The sequence below is a fragment of the Corvus hawaiiensis genome, chromosome 2, assembly GCF_020740725.1.
Source record: "Corvus hawaiiensis isolate bCorHaw1 chromosome 2, bCorHaw1.pri.cur, whole genome shotgun sequence".
Classification (NCBI taxonomy): domain Eukaryota; kingdom Metazoa; phylum Chordata; class Aves; order Passeriformes; family Corvidae; genus Corvus; species Corvus hawaiiensis.
The window spans coordinates 89975610-89993924 of record NC_063214.1 but is presented as its reverse complement, the minus strand read 5'-3'; the positions used below and the strand labels follow the sequence as shown (position 1 = coordinate 89993924).

Below are 18315 nucleotides of genomic sequence, written 5' to 3'. Positions count from 1 at the left end.
GTGAGTTCCTAACTCATATACAGAGATCTGCTAATCACACCATGGAATCCTGTGGCTGCCCTGGGTATCAACATAACAAGAGTCTGCCCTGAAGCAGTATGGGTCCAGGCATAGTCCTCCAGGGCCAGCTGCAAGCTGCAGCACTGCTCCCCTGGCTGCCAGCCTGTGACAGGCACTGAGCAGCGTTTGCACAAGTTTGCCAAGTGTTTTGTGACCTTAACTGTGCTGACTTTCAAGAAGTTTAAGGCAGCTAAACACCCAAATGATTTTTAAAATGGAAATTAAATTCCAAGGAACATATGGCCTGTCCACACCACAAAACAAATGTGGCAGATTTAATCTAGATAGCAGGGGCAGCAACAGCAACAATGATGGGATAGTTTCAATGTCAGCAAGTGCTGCTAGAAGGTCACATACAGAATCAGGTCCTGGAGTCAAAAGTTTGCACCTTGACACTCACCTCAGATAAAGCCTGAGTTGATGGATCTTCACCACTTTTCTTAATTCAGTAATTTAAACTAGCAAACATATATGTGCAAACAGTATGGATGCGTTTACACTAGTGGATTAAGCAGCACAGCCCTTTTTATGGTTAAATAGGTGAACTCTGGGCTTGTTCTGGTCCAAACCAGTCAGTGTGACACAAATAATTCCCAGGATGGTCCGGGAGTCAGCACATGGGAGGAACCATTCCCCACACACATTCAGTTTGCAGGCAGGCAAAACTGCTTGGGGAGATGTCATGGTTTAACCCCAGCTAGCACCAGGCAAAAAGAGTAAACCTCATGGGCTGAGATGAGAACAGTTTAATAATTGAAAAAATATAATAATTATATACTACTACTACTACTACTACTAATAATAATAATAATAATAATAATAATAATAATAGTTGCACTGAAAAGGAGAGAAAGAGAGGAATAAAGCCCAAGAAAGGCAAGTGATGCACAATGCAGTTGCTCAACACCTGTTGACAGATACCCAGTGTCCCCCAGCAGCAATAGCCCCCTTCCACGCATTTATATACTGAGCATGATGTTCTAGCATATGGAAGAGTCCCTTGGCCAATTTGGGTCAGCTGTCCTGGTCATGAAACTCCCCCCCCCCCACCCCCCCCCAACCAGCTTCTTGTGCACCTACTTGCCTGCAGGGGATGGGAAACTGGCAAGTCCTTGACTTAGAGGAAGCACTACTTAGAAATAGTTAAAACATTGATGTGTTATCAACATTTTTCTCATACTAAATCCAAAACACAACGTTATACAAGAAGAAAATTAACTATCCCAACTGAAACCCAGGCAGGAGAGTAATACAGTTTCTTTGCAGAGATGGACACCACTCAGGAGCAATCAATGCCCATGATTGTTCCTATGCATATTTTGGTTACCGCTATAAAAGTAGTCTTTGAATAAAGTGTTTTCACTTTGCTGTGTGGTCATGCTAGACATTTCAGGCATCTTTTAAAGTATTTACTCCTTAATGTTTTCACAGCTTTCCCATTTCGACTCTTACTGCAACTCTGTTCCACCCTGAAGAGACAGCTGTGACCAGCTTTGTCCAAAAAACTCTCTGTTTACTATTACAAACCCACAGCTGCAAAGACAATTCAGTAACTCACCTCATATACACACATAGTGCTTTCACAGAATGACTACTTATACACTACTATATTTGTGAATGCTTTCTAGGGGTTAAAATTCCTCAACATCCCCAGCAGTACATTAAAGCAAGATCTATGCACATGGCCCACGCAAGACAGAGTACACTTGCAACGTGCCAGTTCAGATCAGCTGCAGAGTGGGATCTCAGGTCTTGAAGCAACTCGCAATAAAACTAAAGAAGAGATCTAAGAGGATGTATGCTATTCTTCTTTTTTTGTTGTTATTTGGAGGCCAGAAGAACTGTTTCCTGGTGTGACCAGCGACAGAGAAAAATTAGGACTGCAACATATTAATAATCTTTAAGCTCCTAGAGACTCATGAAAAGCAAATCATACTGCCTGAAAATGTTAAAATCATCTCCTTCTATTTTATGTGAGAACATGGGCATAAAAATGGAAATAATCCCCTCAGGATGCAATCCAGGGAGAAACAACATGACCCTGAGTTATAAACAGGAAGAGATTTTCAGTGTACTGCAGGGGATTTAGTGAAGGGATCCCCATTAATTTTAATAGGAGGCAGAAGGATGAATCTCATGCACTGAAGTGGAAATTTAGACCTTCATGTCAAATGTTCTGACAACCAAGCAGCTTGCTACTGCCTATGCATCCAGCCAGAAGCAGGGATGAAAACAATTAATTGCTTTCTAATTTGGAGTTGAACTGAGGATACAGTATAAGCATAAGGCATCTGGAAATAATGCTCCTTTTAAGAAATCTAGGAGGTAAGTGCTTGCTTTGCTGCACAGGCATGGGATCCCTCACTCTGCAGCTCTCTGGCAAAATCTAACGTGAGAGTCATTTAGATTAGATGAGATTAACCTTAAACTTCATTGCCCATGCAAACAGGACAATCTAATGCACTGACATATTTGCTAACCATTTTTATTAAAACATAAATGCTTCTCTCCGCAAAGCTTTTAAGCAAATTACGAGCCAAAATGAACATTAAGGCAAAATGAACTATTCTGTTGTAAGGATCTTGTGTTTTTTATACAATTTCTGAAGTTTTTTATGTTCCGTAATGTTTAACAATGTAAACTATGAAACATGCTGGTGTAGTCTTCATTCAATGCGTTTTCTCAGCTGAAATTTGTCTTTTTATAACAGAAGAGCTGAAATATTGACAGGAATCTACTGGGCTAAATTACAGATTTCTCTCAATTTTCAAAGAAGTTCAGATTTCATTTGTATCCCTCTTGTGCATCTAAAAGTGAGGGGAGAAAAGCAATGGAAAACAGAAATTAAAGCCAGTGAAGGAAATAAGGGCAGTGCATAACAACTGGAGATTTATACCTAGTAGTCTATCTAAGTTGTGTGGAGCCAAGAAGAATGTAAGGAGATTTTCCCTGAAGCGGAAGGAAGACACAAAGTGCAATGAACTGACCACAACTCTCACTCCCCGTCCCCCATGCCACCAAGAGAGGAGGAGGTAGAGAAATTGTGAGTAAAGTTGAGCCAGAGAAGAAGGAAGGGTGGGAGAAAGGTGTTCTAAAATTTGGTTTTATTTCTCATCATCCTACTCTGACTTGATTAGTAAGAAATTAAATTAATTTCCCCAAGTCGAGTCTGTGTTGCCCATGGTTATAACTGGTGTGTATTCTTTCCTTGGGAGGACAGGCTCTTCTCTGCTACACTACAGATAACAAAAGACAACAGGCACAAGTTGCCACAAAAACTCTGACTGAAAACAAAGAAACAAGTGTTCATGGTGAGGATTGCTAAATACTGGAATATCTTGCCAGGAGTTTTTGTGTGATCACCATCCTTGCAGATTTTCATTACTGGGTCAGAGCAGTTTGATCTAGCTTTGAAGCTAGTACTCTTTTGAGCAGAGTGTGGACTAGAGATCTCCACAGTTCTCTTCTAACCTAAATTAGATTAACCTGATCTTATGTGAGGTTGAAAATATTGCTCAATTCCAGAAACAATTCTGCAAAAGAAGAGACATTACTATAATCTTTCTGGAAAGACGGCTGGAGGTAAAATTGGAGGAAACTGAGGAGTTATATTCACATCCTAACCGAAGCAAAGGAATTATAGGGTGAAATGGAGCTGCTACTCCCTAGATGGAATGTGGTTGGCATGCTGGAAACCTATTCCACAATGATTTCCCCACACCCAAAATCTGCAACTGTAAGCACCTGCTAAGGGAGATGGAATGCAGAGGTCAGAGCAGAGCGGAGACAGCAGCCTCTGTTGAAACTCTTGCAGGTGAGGGGAGCTCTATGGTAACTTATGGCACGTTGAAAAATCACAAAGCACCAAGGGAGATAGGAGGAGATGTCCTGCTGCTGAGCCAACAATGCCCTCCTCAGATGAGCTTGGTTTATAACTATGCAATTATAATCTCATAGTAATATTAACTCACACCTCCAACCCAAAGTTTCCTGCCTCCAAGGCACAATCACCCCTCACTGTGCATGTGCTTATATTTTTTGACTGTATCTTTCAGCGTGAAGTGAGAGAATTTTACACCAATCAGTAACAGAGGTATGTTTGACTAAAGTCACTCAAGCACTAAACATAAAGAAACAGTATAAAAGTAAGTAGAGAATGGGGAGAAGTCAGGGAAAACTCCATGATAAATTCTGGGATCAGTTGATGGACTGAATCTGTCTACCACCCCATAGGGATGCCTGGTGAGTAAGACCCATACTCTATTCACACTGAATTGGGGATTAGAGCTTGTCTGTGTATTGCTTTGAATACAGTTTTGGAGTCAGATACTATCACTGGCAATCCTTGAACCTTAACCTGTCACAATTTTCTATCCAAATTAAATTTAAAATGTTTAAAATTAAGAGAGTTATCCCATAAACTGCTAGTGTGAGTCCTTCACAGGCACTACTGTCACCTGTCACAGGTAGAATATTCGAATCATGTAGGAGACCCACTGAGGGCTGCTCCTTATGCTGCTGATGTGTGTTCCTGCACAAGTGAGTTGAACCACCCTCTGACCCAGCAGGACTGCTCAGTGAAGGGTGCTCCTAATGGGACACTGACAGACTGGCTGAGTATAAGGGTCTTGGCTTTCCTGGGGCACTGACAGACAAATCCAACACTAAGGGTCAAATAAATATCCCCTTTTCATATGCTAATCTTTATACAGATCTAGCCTGAGCCAGGAGGGCACGAGAGGCCTGTGGGGCTCAAACTTACATGTGGGGATCATTCCTTATTTTCTTAATCACTCTGCACCTCTACTTCAGGATCATATTTCTAGTGCAAAGTAATATATGTAACATCATTCAATTTTGAAAGTGGTCAGGATATACCTCAGAAGCTCTTTCAAATATCATTAGAAGCTGTGTTAAAGTGAAATTTTACCATAGAGGAAAATCTCTGCCGTAGTTTCCGTTCCTTGCTTCACTGCCCTTCTCCTGGTGGAGAATATGAAAGGCAAGGTGGTGTAGTTCTCCCTCTCTACACCCCCCTCTGTAACTTGTCCCAGGCATGCCAGTATGTGAAGGCCCATAATGATGTGGCTGAGTTGCACAACCTTGGCTCAGACTTTTAATTACTTGGTTTGAGAAAGAGCTGTGAAAAACTCTGTAGAGCAAAGATAAGGAAGATAAAGTTGCTGACAGGTAAGAGTGCTGAAACAGGATCATTAGTAGCTCTAGGGTTCAAGAAGCACTGTCATGGAAGGTTATAAAACCAAAAAAAAAAAAAAAGAAACAAAAAAGCAAAACCAAGAAAACAAAACCAGAAACAAAATCAAAAACAAACAAAAAAATCACCAAAACCCAAATGCGATGCTGAAGGGTAGCAGCTCAGGCATGCAGCAAAGCAGTTCAACCCTCTTCCTGACTAATGCCTACCTGGCCTGCAAACACTTTCATTGTCTTATTGATGGGGGGTGGGGGGATGAAACATAATAAACCACGTGGCTTCATAAACACAGCTAACTTTTGTGTGCGTTGGCTAAGACATAATTGTTTTGTCCCTTAAAAGTGTGTAAACCTGGACTGAAGGGTCTCATTAAAGGGCTAAACATGCAAGAGGAACAAGTGTCCCAAAGAGACACTGTCACAGGAGGGCAATGCTGAGCTGTGCAGCAATGTTTGGATTGCATTTTGGGGCAGAAGATGGAACTTGTTAATCTGTCATTTCATTAATCAACTTGATTAGATGTAAAAACATGCAGGTGTGTGACAAAGCCCTTAGGAACAGTCATGCCATTGTCAGTGACAGCTTTCTGTGTGGTTTCTCTGCCTGGCTATTTTGTAATTAATGTCATTCCCAAGCAGGCAATTCAAGACCAGCATTTCTCAAGGGTTTTCAATGCAGTGTCACTCTTCTTTTTACAAACTTTGAGCAATGAGCCATGAAACCAAGAGTATCAGCATGGGTTTAGGCAATTTATACATAGTTGATTGCAGTTTTAAAATTATTACTCTTAAGTAAAACTGCCTGCCTTCAGTTCATAGTAGGGGAACTCTTAGAATTCTAAAGGAGAAAGAAGTAGCAGCAATGTTGTTTCAATTATCAGATACTGAAAAACCCACCAGTATCTACTGCACACTACCAGGGACCACTACAGTCTCTGCCAAGGGCATCACACCATCCTCCAGAGAAACCACTCCCTCTATCTTCTACCAAATTCCTCAGATAGAAATCTTTGCCAGGTGCTTGTTCTTCGTCAAGAAACAGCATTACAAACAGTCCTGGCTGTTAGCTCTTATTTAACTTTCCAGATTTTTGGCTTCCATACCCATTAGACCTGTTGATGCTAAGCAACTAGACATGGATTTCTCTTCAGAAATATTTTTTGTAAAACTTGAACAGGTTAAGCAAGGATGCTCTGACTTCAGAAATACTCCAGTAGTCTCCTTCTTTGGTGTGTCCTCAGAGGTCAAGAGGATGGAGGCTTTGCAAGAGCTGGCCTGAGGTTATCTACAGGTAAAGCGTTGGCTGACCAAACAGCTGGGACCCTCAATAGAAGGAGACAACTTTGCATGTCAGCAGATGATAGACATGAAAGCATCACCAGGTCAGCAAGCCCTAAAAAGCACAGAATTATTCTGGTGCCAAATCTCCTCAAAGAGGCTCCATTTCCATATCCATCAACCATAGCTGTTGGCATATTTGCCATACACCTAACAATTCCCACCTTTTCTGCAGCAGTATCTTGTCCGTGGAGGGGCTCTAAGTTGAAATCTAAACTCCTCAGTTGAAGCTGTCAAGCTGGCTTCTTAGCAGTGACTTACAGAGCCAGGTGTCATTATTTCTCTGAAAGATACAAAGGGAGGAAACTAAGCAATTAGAGGGTCTTGTAGAATCCTGTCAAGCTGCAGAGTGGTCTATTTATTTTCCTATTGATCTTGCCTTTCTTTCTTGGAGGAATAATGACTGTCTCATCAAATGCCTCAAGTTCCCCTGTGTCGCACTGTGCCTTAACCTTTGTAATGCTAAAAATCTCAGATTTGCAATTCTGTAGCCTTTCACTCTGCAATCGTTCCCCTAAACTGCTGTGGTGATATTTTTTCCTCGTTGTCCTCCTGCTGTTACTCTCAAGCCCTTGCACATCTAAACTCAGATACCAGATTTCTCAGAGGAGATGATTGCTCTGGCATGGCAATTGCTCTTTTTTCCTGTTTCTCCCTATATTGTGTTGTTTGAATTGTAGTTTAGCTACATATCAGATATGTATTATTCATTATTATACATGGACAATGAGTAGCCAATGACTTTCCCTTCTGTGAAGATGTCCCAGAAACGAGTTTGAAGCCAATGTTCACTTTGCAGGCTACTACATAAAAGCCTGCTTTAAATTTATTTGGCAGTTTTAATTTTCAAGGAAGCTACAGGATATTGTAAAGCACTCAAGATAGGAATGGTGTTTTCCCATGAGCTAGTTGAACAGTGAATGTTATGGACTCAGAATGTTACCATAATTTTCTAACTGCCACCACTCTATTTGTCTGTTCACCTTCAGTTAAAAGTATTATTTTACTTTTATGTGCTTGGGTTTACAAGAGCTTAAAAAATTTGGAGCATTTTAAATCTGAAAACCTTTCTTGCAGACATCATTTTCAGCATAAATAGCACCTTACTCTTGGCTGTAAGGACTCAGGCAGTTGAAATATTGCAGCTGTCTGTGCTGTGGGAAAACATTGTGCAGGCAAACCCCAGCCCTCCCAGCACAGCCCTACTCAGTCAGTCACGTGGGGTGCTTACTCCTGCTATAAACTTTGTGAATCCTGCTGAGCACATTTTGTGACAGCAGATAAATCACAAGCAGGTTTAAATGAGACACCTAACCTGGTTACTTACAGTCCTTAAAAATGCTCCAGGCCAGGTATTGACATGAACGACGTCAGTGACTGGCACAGCCACACAGTGTACAACACCCTGCCTCTGGGATACTGGGGCTTGAGCCAAAGGCATTTTCAGGAAGGCTGTGTCCTGCAGAACCTAAAGGTGCAGAGAACAGCGTGGCACAAATAGAAACGAGCCTCACTGGGAGTCAGAGTCACAGAAGGGAGATCAGGAAGCCTGTCTAAGCCTTTCTGTACGTCAGATAAGCTGGGATGATGTCATTCTTGACAAATATGTGTCTAACATCATGCATCGAGCTTTGATACACTAGTACTTTTTAAATTTTTTTTCATCACTCAGAAAGGAATTGCTTTATTCAACCTCAGCAGATCCAACAGAACAATATAAAAAGGAAAATCTGAGTATCTGTAGATTATCTGGGTTTGCTTTTGAAAAATGAGATCTCATAGATGGGTTGAATATGTTTAGCTGGCAGCATTTTAGATGACCTCAAGCCATGGCCTGATGCCAGACAGGAGGAGGTATTAAAAAAAAAAATATTTAAATCTAAATATAAGGGCAGTAAATAATCTCTCCCTGCAATTAATAAAAATACCAAACCCATAACTTTGATTTACAATGAAGTAAAAGGTTCTGAATGGCTTGAAATAACTTACATGACTTGAGGGGAGGGGGGAAAGCATAATTTAAATGGAGGGGGGGGGAAAACTTGTCTAAGCATAATTTAAAACACTAAATAAATAAATAAATCTTTTTGGAGTCTTGGACATCTCTTAAATTTTTTCTCAGTCACCAGAATGAAAAGTCTATGACTTGTCCAGTTAAATTTCTGAGTGAAAGATTTATATTCTAGGAAAAGAAATCTAGCATAGAGTGGTCAAGTCTTCCTCTAAAATTGTGTCTATGATGAACAGAGTTTTTACTTGGAATCTTGTTTGTTTACCCGAATTTTTTCATGAATTGAAGCCTTATTTTTCTTACTGCCATCCCTGGATCAAGAGAGTACTGTGCCACAGCCAAGCTTTTTTTGCAATTCTACATAATGAGCAAGAATAAAACCAAAAAACCTTTTCTTTGTATGTATACATATATTAAATGACAGATGCCCTCTGGCAACATGCAGAATTGTCATGGACCACACAAAATGGGCCAGATTCCCCAATCTAGTATCATCACTTTGTATTGCATTGCATTGCAAACATAATCCAGACCTAAAGCCTTGTTCAAGATGACATGGTGAAGATTATCCCGTTGCTAAAATAATCCTTTTGAACAGAGACCAAATCTGTTCTCCTGGGACTTCTTCCTTTGCCATTAGGTATAGCAAGGCATAAGGTTCTTGCTTAATGACAAGAAAAATTAATTAGCCCCTTACCACGTCATACTGAATAAAGCCTTATGATGATTTTTAGCCTCTGTGTGATAGGATTAACAGAAGGGCTTCCCCCAGATGTAGCCACATGTGTGCAAGGAGGTGGAGAGTACTGAGCTAGGCAGTGTAATCCTAATTAGCTGCCTAATTAGTTTCATTGTCTGGAGCTTTCATGTTTAACTGATTCTTCACCTTGCCTCAATACCCAGCGCCAGTCTGCAAAGTAACAGCATGGCAAAGTTTGCGCTATGCAGGAAGGAATTTAGATTCCAGATGCTCTGAATGTTTTTCAGTATTTGTAAACTATAAGCAGCATGTGTCATGGGATACTGAGAAATAAAATAAGTAGAGATCTATGTGTACTGAACAGACTCCAAAAGATTTTGGCAACACCTGTTCAGGACATTGCAAGAGAGATAAGAAATCTCAGCCAAAAAATAATAGGTACAATATATTGAATTAAGGAGGAAAAGAAAGGGTAATAAGAAAATACCCCAAACCCAAGGTAGTGTTCTCATACCCAGTCAGGAGACATCCAAGCTTGGAAAGAAACAAGGGACAGTCCGGGCTGGTTTGGCACTGCCTCAGCCCCTGCTCCCTGTCAGCAGCGCTGGGCTGGGCTTACCACAGAAGCCCCTGGAAAACATCCTCCTCTCTTCTTGAAATGCACTAGTGGTGCTACCCCTGAGCTGCTAGAGGACTTTAATAGCAGGAAGACTAGAAGTCACTCCTATCTTTAGCTCTTTTACTATGCAAGATGATGCCAGGCACTTGGAGAGCAGAGGATCATTAGCAGAGAAATGACTGACTCAGAGTTGGAAATTGGATTCCTGGGTTGCAAGTTCCTCTAAATTTTCTCTTTGGAAAGGGATGAACTTGTGGATAGGTGACCAGAATATTGTTGAAGAGTTCAGCTCTCCCTGCTGATCCTATGTGAGCTCCAGCAAGTCACCCAGTCTGCCTGGTTGCCGGTTCTTTTATCTGTGACACAGAAAGAATAATGCTTTGTTTACCACATCCTGAGATCATGTGTCCTTCCCTTTTCTGAAACAAAGAGCATCCCAACTGTGAGCTGCCTGAACACAAGGACATTTTGTTTTCATTTACTGACATTTGAATAACAGCAGTAACAACTGACCAGACACCCCGGATGACTTTAAAGCAGAGCCTTCAAAAAAAACCAAACCTGTAAACAACCTGCCTGTTGTACGGAAACAAGAATGCTCCCTATTGTAAGGGTAATTTTGTTTATTAACTGAATTTTTAAGCATTTAATCTACAGTCTGTCCCCCATTTTCTCATGTAAGTACAGTTCCAAGTAGTTAAAATAAAACATAGTTTCAACTAAAGCTGAGAGTATCTCAACCAATATTTTCAGGGAGGCTGTGGCAATATGTTTCAGCTTCTGTATGCATGACAGCAAAAGAGAGGGGAGTTCTTTTGTACAGTATGGCTGAACCAAAAAAAAAACCAGTGAGGAATTGTTATATGAAACCCATACTACATGATCTGTGCTGACAGGCAAAATCCGGCCACCTCCCCAGATACGGTTTCGCACTAATATTAAGTGCTTGTTTAGGAAAGCCCAGTGCAGCACACACTGCAAATCCTTTGCTGCTGCTGAATCACTCTGGTTGTCACAGACCTGGTTTTTTTCCATTTATATGAGAAACTCACTGCTCTATGCTACCATCTCATTTTCTTTAGATACAGAGCTTCATAAGGTCAGCATGCATGTGACATTTGAAGACTTTCTGCTCATCAGTTATTTCCTAAAGGTGTATCTGTGGGTGAAATAGTGGATGGAAATATGTCTTGCAGTGGTGTAGCACCGATCTTGGAAATTTTTTTGTGTTTTCACATGAGTAATTACCAGATGAAACCAGGAGATTAGAGAGGAATGTGTTTTGTTTGATAAATATTTGGCTTCAGCCAAACATCTGCATCCCATTCTTGGTGGTTTGCTTTTAAGGGCCAGGACTGTGATGCCATCCACAAAAATAAGGCAAATGAGGTGTAATTGCCTCTCTTCCCTTCCCAACAGTCCCCAAATCCAGCTCAGTGAGTCAAGGCACTGGTTAGACATGTGAGAGATCCAGATTCAAACCCCGATTCTGCCTGATTCCGAGCAGTGATTGAAACCCTCCCCAAAACTCTTAATCTATCAGGTAAGTGCAGAGTATATCTTGTTATACTTTATGTAAAATGAATATTCATACAAGCAGAGAATCAAACTGACATTTTGCAGCAAGGACCTTAATTAAATTACCTCAGAGATTTTCTTTCTCTTCTGAGACCAAAGAATATCTAGCAATGTGACCTGTAACAGCTACAAGTAAAGAGCCTTACTCTGAAAGAGTTTGTAAATGTTTGTAAATGTTTCATTTTAGTGGCCAAATCAGAAATTCAAACACTAGTACAGCTCAGATGTTATTGTTCTCTCAGCTTCATTGTGGTCTGATAAGGAAAAGGCAGTAGCAATGGCTGATTCTGGAAAAGCTTGGCACATTTTATATGCAAAACATTCAGTGTGAAGCTCTTCTGTAAGGAAGTGCACTCAGTCCTTCATAAAATGATGAGGTGTGCATTAGGAAGGAAAACAATTTTCTGTATCTAAATATTTATTTAGTTTTCAGTATTCTATTGCAACCGAGAATTCAGCAAACCCTTCTGGGTTTTTTTCTGTCCTTTCCTGAATGATTTCAATTCTTTTGGCATGCTTGGTCTTACTACCCACTGCCAATGGAAGATGTCACCCTGAGGAAATATCTTACTATATTCAATGGGTTTATCATAGTCTGCATTCATCTTTCAAAAAACTAAAGAGAGGGCCTGGGGTATCTAGAGACAGGATGTTTAAGGGCTTGTGGAAGACATATAACATGCAAATCACACATATCAACTTTCCAGTCTAAGGTCTTCCAGGTTTCTCTGAGTGACTCCATCTTGGTGTTTCACCAGAGGTACACTTTTGAAGCAGATTTCCCTGTTGTGCTTTGGTTCACACTGATGAAGTGTTACCAAAGTGCACGAGCTACATTACTCATGGATTGAAGTAAACTAGAAGAAGTTTTCCAGGAGCACCAGGAGCACTCATAAAGCACTCCAACTCCTAAACAGCATGTAATCCACCAATAAAGCGAGAACTAGTCCAAAATAAACTCCCCTGAAAGACATTTCTCAGGTCTTCACAAACACCTGCTTTGATCTGCAGACATGCTGTGGTATTTAATTGTTTGTACAGAGCAAATGTAGCCTTTGCATCTTACCTGTGAAACAGCACACTCTTACTCTGGAGGGAGCAGACAGTATTGAGGACAGGGCATGCTTGGGTAAAGGACTCTTGGTGTTGAAGTGTAGGAAGAGGTGAAAACTCCTCAGTGCCCCTAGGAGGAACAGTGGAACCAACTGCACACAGGATGGGTCCTTCCTCACCTGCCAAAAGTCACAGTGCATTCAAGAGGCCTCCAGACACAGTTCAATCAGAAGTTCGTTGCTTCTCACAGGACACAAGAAAACCCAAGAGAGCAAGAAGGCACTGCCTGCCTCACTGGGAGGGACAGAGATGGTTTTGAGATCAGTAGGAAATGCTGCTACACATGGGGCCTGGGTGAGGGTGCAGACCCCTGGGACAGCTCTGCAAGAGAGTCCTTCAGCAGACATGTCCTGAGAGGTTGCATGGGTTGAGGGTGGATGGGGTGAATGATTGCAGTGTTTGGTCAAAGGCTCTGCAAAGGTCCCTCAAAGCAGCAACATCCCTGAGGCTTCTGGAAAACAGACCAGGATGGCTTGCAAGAGCCCTCCTGATGTTCTGCCTGGATGGCATGTGTCTCCTTCACAGCTTTACCACTGGCTTCCACATTACTCATCCGAGCAGCTCTGTGGCAGTTCTGTGCCTGTCCTGAGACCTTGTCCAGCCCCTCACCACCATGCCAAACACAGCACAACTCAAAGTCTGCAGCTCAAGACTAAGGCATAAAGTGCAGTTATCCTATTTTGGGGCAAGTTTCAAACACTTTTCTCTTACAAACCACATTTCTGCTTTGCAGATTATCATTTTCTCTCTCGATTTTCACCTTGGCCATCACCAACGGCAAGCCAAACACCTTCCTGCTCTTACAAACCCAGTCTATCATCTTCTGTGCTTCTACTTTCTAAATAACTGCAAATTCCTTAATTTGGACCTAGATTGAAAGATTGGGTTTGCTTTCTTTGTCATACAAAAGCATACAGTAGAGAGTATGGCTGGACTGCCAGCCACACCATCCAATAAGAGCCCTCTCCATCCATCCCGTTCCATCCGTTCCATCACCACTGCCCATCATGGTGCTGTGACCTCTGCAGGGTGCAGCTCAGAGTGTACTCAGGTACAGTTGCATGCAGCTGACACTGAATTCAACTCTGCCTTTTGGAGACATAGATGTACATGCCAGTAAAACTAGTTTTCTAAAAGCAATCTGCTCTATATACAGTCTCTTACATGGGTTTCATGCTGAAGTAGGAGACAAACTCCCTTTGAAACACTTCCCCTATTTGTTGGCTTCTTTAGAGGGCAAAGGAATGAAGCAGGAGAGCACTAACTTGTGGCAGAATTGAATTACTTTTCTGGTTCTCCTCTTTGTTCATCCATGAGAGGGAGTGATGCCTGCAGCTTCTCAGATAAGGAAAATCATGTATTTAATTTATTGTATAGTACACATTTACTTTGAACAAACACCCTCATCATCAGTGGTAATGGAGAAAGTCAGATATCTTTATTGCATCTATTTAAAAAGGTTCTTTTTATCTGCAGAAAGAGACATACCCATCTACTATGCTTTTTTTTACTCCTTAAGTTAGTTGTCTGCCAAATAGCAACTGATCATTGATCAGCAGATTTAGGTGTAGGAGAAATTTTTGCTTAGACATAGGAAGCCTCAAAGTAGGAGGACAGTAGATAACTTCCAAATGCTTTTGCTAAATAGAAGACTTCTGAAATAGCAAACATCCAATATTTTTAGCTGTCAAGGGGAATTCAGTAGGTTGAAAAATGTGTCCAGTAATAAATTTCATCTATAAACTGAAGAAGGATCTTGCAGGAAGCTATTGCAGAATAGAAATAAGTTATGTATAATCACATTTAGCTACTCGTCTGGGAAATTACAGCAGACACCTACACAAAAACCTGCAAAAAGTTATGAATCCCAATTAAAGGTTATTTCAATCCAAACCAGGAAATTTCAATGCTTTTTATTTTTTTTTCAATTTAATGTATACATTAATTAATTATCAAATAAAAGGAAAAGACTAAGCAGCAAAATCACTTGGCTCTTTCTAATCAGTTTCTGGCTGCATGGTGCCAATTGCATGGTGTTAGCTGCAATCTGCCACTGACAGATGTACTCAGGTTTGGATGCTGTTACTTAACCTAGAGGCTGTGACAGTGTTTGGATAATTCTGATGTTATCCTGAGAGGATTAGGATTCAAAGACAAATTTAAACTCTCTTCTCCAATGCGTATTTGAAGGTGATGTACATTTGCAGGAGACTGGCTGTCACAAACCTAATTTGGCCTATATTTTTATTAGAACATATGTGGTTTCTCAAAGAAAGTGAATTGTAGGCAGAGATGAAAGCCATTCAGTGCCTCTGATCTCTGCGATGCCACTTCCAAACGAGATCACTTTCTCTGTACATTTTCTTTTCCTGGCAACAATCTGGGGGAATTTACAGAATTACGAACACAGTCTTTTATTTTCAGAGTTTTAAGAAATTAGACTACATATTGATTCATTGCTTTTTCTTCAACATAATGTTATAGACAAAATTTAAGACTTTGTTGTTTTCAAGGTAATATAATTTCCTGAGAACTGAAGGAATATAGACACAATACCACCAAAAAGCTTGCTTTTTCCTCTGATCTACAACACCAAAAAATGCATCTAGAAGCCTTTTGAACTCCTCCTATTGTGCCTAAAGAAAAATGGCAATGCAAGAAAACCATACTCTAAGTAGTAAGAACATCACTACTTTTCAGAGGTCAAATGTAGAAGCTAGACTTGTAATTTTATACACAATACATAGGGAAATTCTTATACATTTGTATATCATTAGTGAATCTGATAGCAAGTTTTACCACATCAGAAAAGTCGAAAGACATACTGCTGCTCTTGCTAGATATGTGACAAAATTGTCAGTTTCTACTTCTTTTTGTTGGTACATTTTAATCAGAAACACCACAAAAAGAGCCACCTTTCAAATGACAAACTGAGATAGAAAATATCACCTCTGTTGCCACATTGGCATTTCAGGAGATATCCTAACTGTTAAATGCCTGATTTCTCACATCTAGCAAATGTATTTTGATAGCTTCATGCATATAATCTTCCTAGATCATTGAAGAAAGAGATAAAATACATGTCTAGAAAGAAAACAAGAAAAAAAGGTATGATGTTTCTTACCCTTTAATGTTTTGGCTTTTAAAATTTGTTATCTATACCTATGGCTATCTATATATCTGTATCTATAAAATTTGCTATGTATATATCTATCACTTATAGACATATAGCACACTTGAAGTGTAAGACACCAACAAGCACTTCCACATTTCCAGGTTGTGGACAAAAGTTTTAGTACACAGGGAGCTTACCAGATTGATAGATTTTCCTGGTGTGTTTCTTACAGACCCATATGGTTTTAAACTTTATTTTTAGTGTGTTATTCCTTTTCCAAATAAAACAAAGAGACAGCATTTGTCACAAGTATTTGCTGTGAAACACAGATTTACTAAAAAGAAAGATTAAAAAACAGCATCTACATTCTATGCCTTCAAGTCATCACGATTACGCATCATTTGCCACAAGAAAAAAATAGAAGTGTTCTTAAGTGTTTGTAGAAACACAAACAATAGCTTGAGTGTAAAGAGTTGTTTAGTATTTACTGAGCTTTGAAAATGCTCTGTTTTTACAACTCTGTGTTCTGCCTTGAAATGCTACTTCTGTATGTTAAGCATAAATACTGATTATATAGCTCCACTGAGGACCATAACTACAGAATACCAAAGTGGAAGGGTGAGAGAATTTGGGTTTAGGATTAGGTGTTCTATAATTTATGAAAACAGCTACATTTTTTGTTCCTCAGCACTCTTTATTTCCAGCTGAAATAAACTGTTATTTTTTAGATTTCATTGTAAGGATGCTTTCATAGTTTTTGAATTGCTTGTCCTTGGAGTCTGCTGTAATTTCTAAATAATAATTTGCATTCAAAACTTGTTATATTATCTCTCTACAACACTCTTGCTGCTTTACCAAGGAAAAACTATCTATTCTCATGTGAGTGTTCTGTATGTCTGTCTGTGATTTGTGTGGCCAGCATGTATATCATGCATACCATGATGCATATATGTGCTGTGTGCTAATTGGGACTGCATCTTCAGCTTCACTGCTGGTTGGACCTGGGGCATGAAGCTGCTGTAGCCTTACTCTCTCAGACGGTCAGATCCAGTGCATTAAGTTTTTTTCCTGTTGCATTACTAGGTCCAGATGAAATGTTTAAGGTTCTTATGTGAAAATGAAATATGACACCATTAAAAGAAAATAAATTGTAACATTGCAGAAGGACAATCAGTCTTTATACAAAATATACACAGAACCTTAGAGGCACTTGCTAGGTCTGTCTGCAGACTTGGTGTCATTCTTGCTGCTCTAGTATTCACACCTTGAATCCTGTATACAGTTCTGGGCCACTCACTCCAGGAAGGACATTGAGCTGCTGGAGCAAGCCCAGAGAAGGACAACAGAGCTGGTAAAGGGTCTTGAGCACAAGTCCTGTGAGGAGTAGTTGTAGGAGCTGGGGTTGTTCAGCCGGGAGAAAAGGAAGCTTAGGGGTGACTTTATCCCCCTCTACAACTGTTGGAACCCTGGGTTTAGAAAATTTAGGTTTCTGGGATATATGTAACAATATGGAGGATTTGGGGTGTGGATTTGTTCTTCTTTTCTCCTCCTTCTTCACAAATCTGGGTGTTCTGGTATTGGGTAAAAAAACCCTCAGTGTGGATCATGAATAGTTACTTATTGGATTATAAGCAAAAACAAATTAGTTGGCATTCCATAATTGGGTGATTTGGACCTTAAAAGACCTTGGAAGTTAGAACTCAGGGCCATTTTTCCACCTTGTTAACTAAGATGCACACTCTGTGCAGCTGTATTATAGATAAGATATAATAAACATCTAAGTCCAAAGAGCAACCTAGCGTCTTCTGCCTTTTAATCCAAACTCTGAGTAAAAGAACTCGTGAAACAAAAGTAAGGAAAAAAAGAAATGAAACAAGAAAATCAACATACAACCACCTGAAAGGAGGCTGTAGTGAGGGGCAGGAAGAGGGAGAAGAAACTATTGGTCTTTTCTCCCAAGTAACAAGTGACAGGACAAGAGGAAACAGCCTCAGATTGTATCAGGAGAGGTTTAGATTGGATATTCGGAAAAGTTTCTTCACTGCAAGAGTGGTCAGGCATTGGAACAAGCTCCCCAGGGAAGTGCTTGAGTCACCACCCCTGAAGATATTTAAAAGACATGTAGCTGTGGCACCTGGGGAGATGGTTTAGTAGTGGACTGGGCAGTGCTGGATTTGTAATTGGACTCGAAGATCTTAAAGGTCTTTTCCAACCTAAATGACCCTATGATTCCCTCCTCATGTATCTTGGCTGCTGGGTGACCAGATGGCATCGCAAGGGTCCCCTGCTCACCGACTGGGGCTCGGGAGTGCAAGATTCCCTGCATAGCCAGCAAAATTTCTTGTCTTCTTCAGCTCAAGCACTGCATGTCTGCTCTGCCTTTTTTTTCTCAGATCACTGAAGCAATGAAACAAAAAGAATGTTCCTCCCTCACTCACACAGTGTCTGCCAACATGTAGCCAAAAGAAACATCTTCCCAGGCTTGCCCCAGCAGCATCTGCTGTTTGTGTTCTAGGTGCCCAACAAGCCTATGTCTGCCAAAAAGGAAAGGGAATAGAAGAAAGACA

At 40.5% G+C, this 18315-nt stretch overlaps 1 long non-coding RNA gene across 1 annotated transcript in view; it reads left to right on the top strand.

Annotated features, from left to right (window-relative positions):
• Positions 1-2214: 2214 nt before the first annotated feature.
• LOC125336437 overlaps positions 2215-18315 on the top strand; it is a 53087-nt gene continuing 36986 nt past the window's right edge. Inside the window, exons 1-2 of the long non-coding RNA XR_007207754.1 lie at positions 2215-2385; positions 11362-11485. This is a non-coding gene — a long non-coding RNA (uncharacterized LOC125336437). The remainder of the gene's footprint in view (positions 2386-11361; positions 11486-18315) is intronic.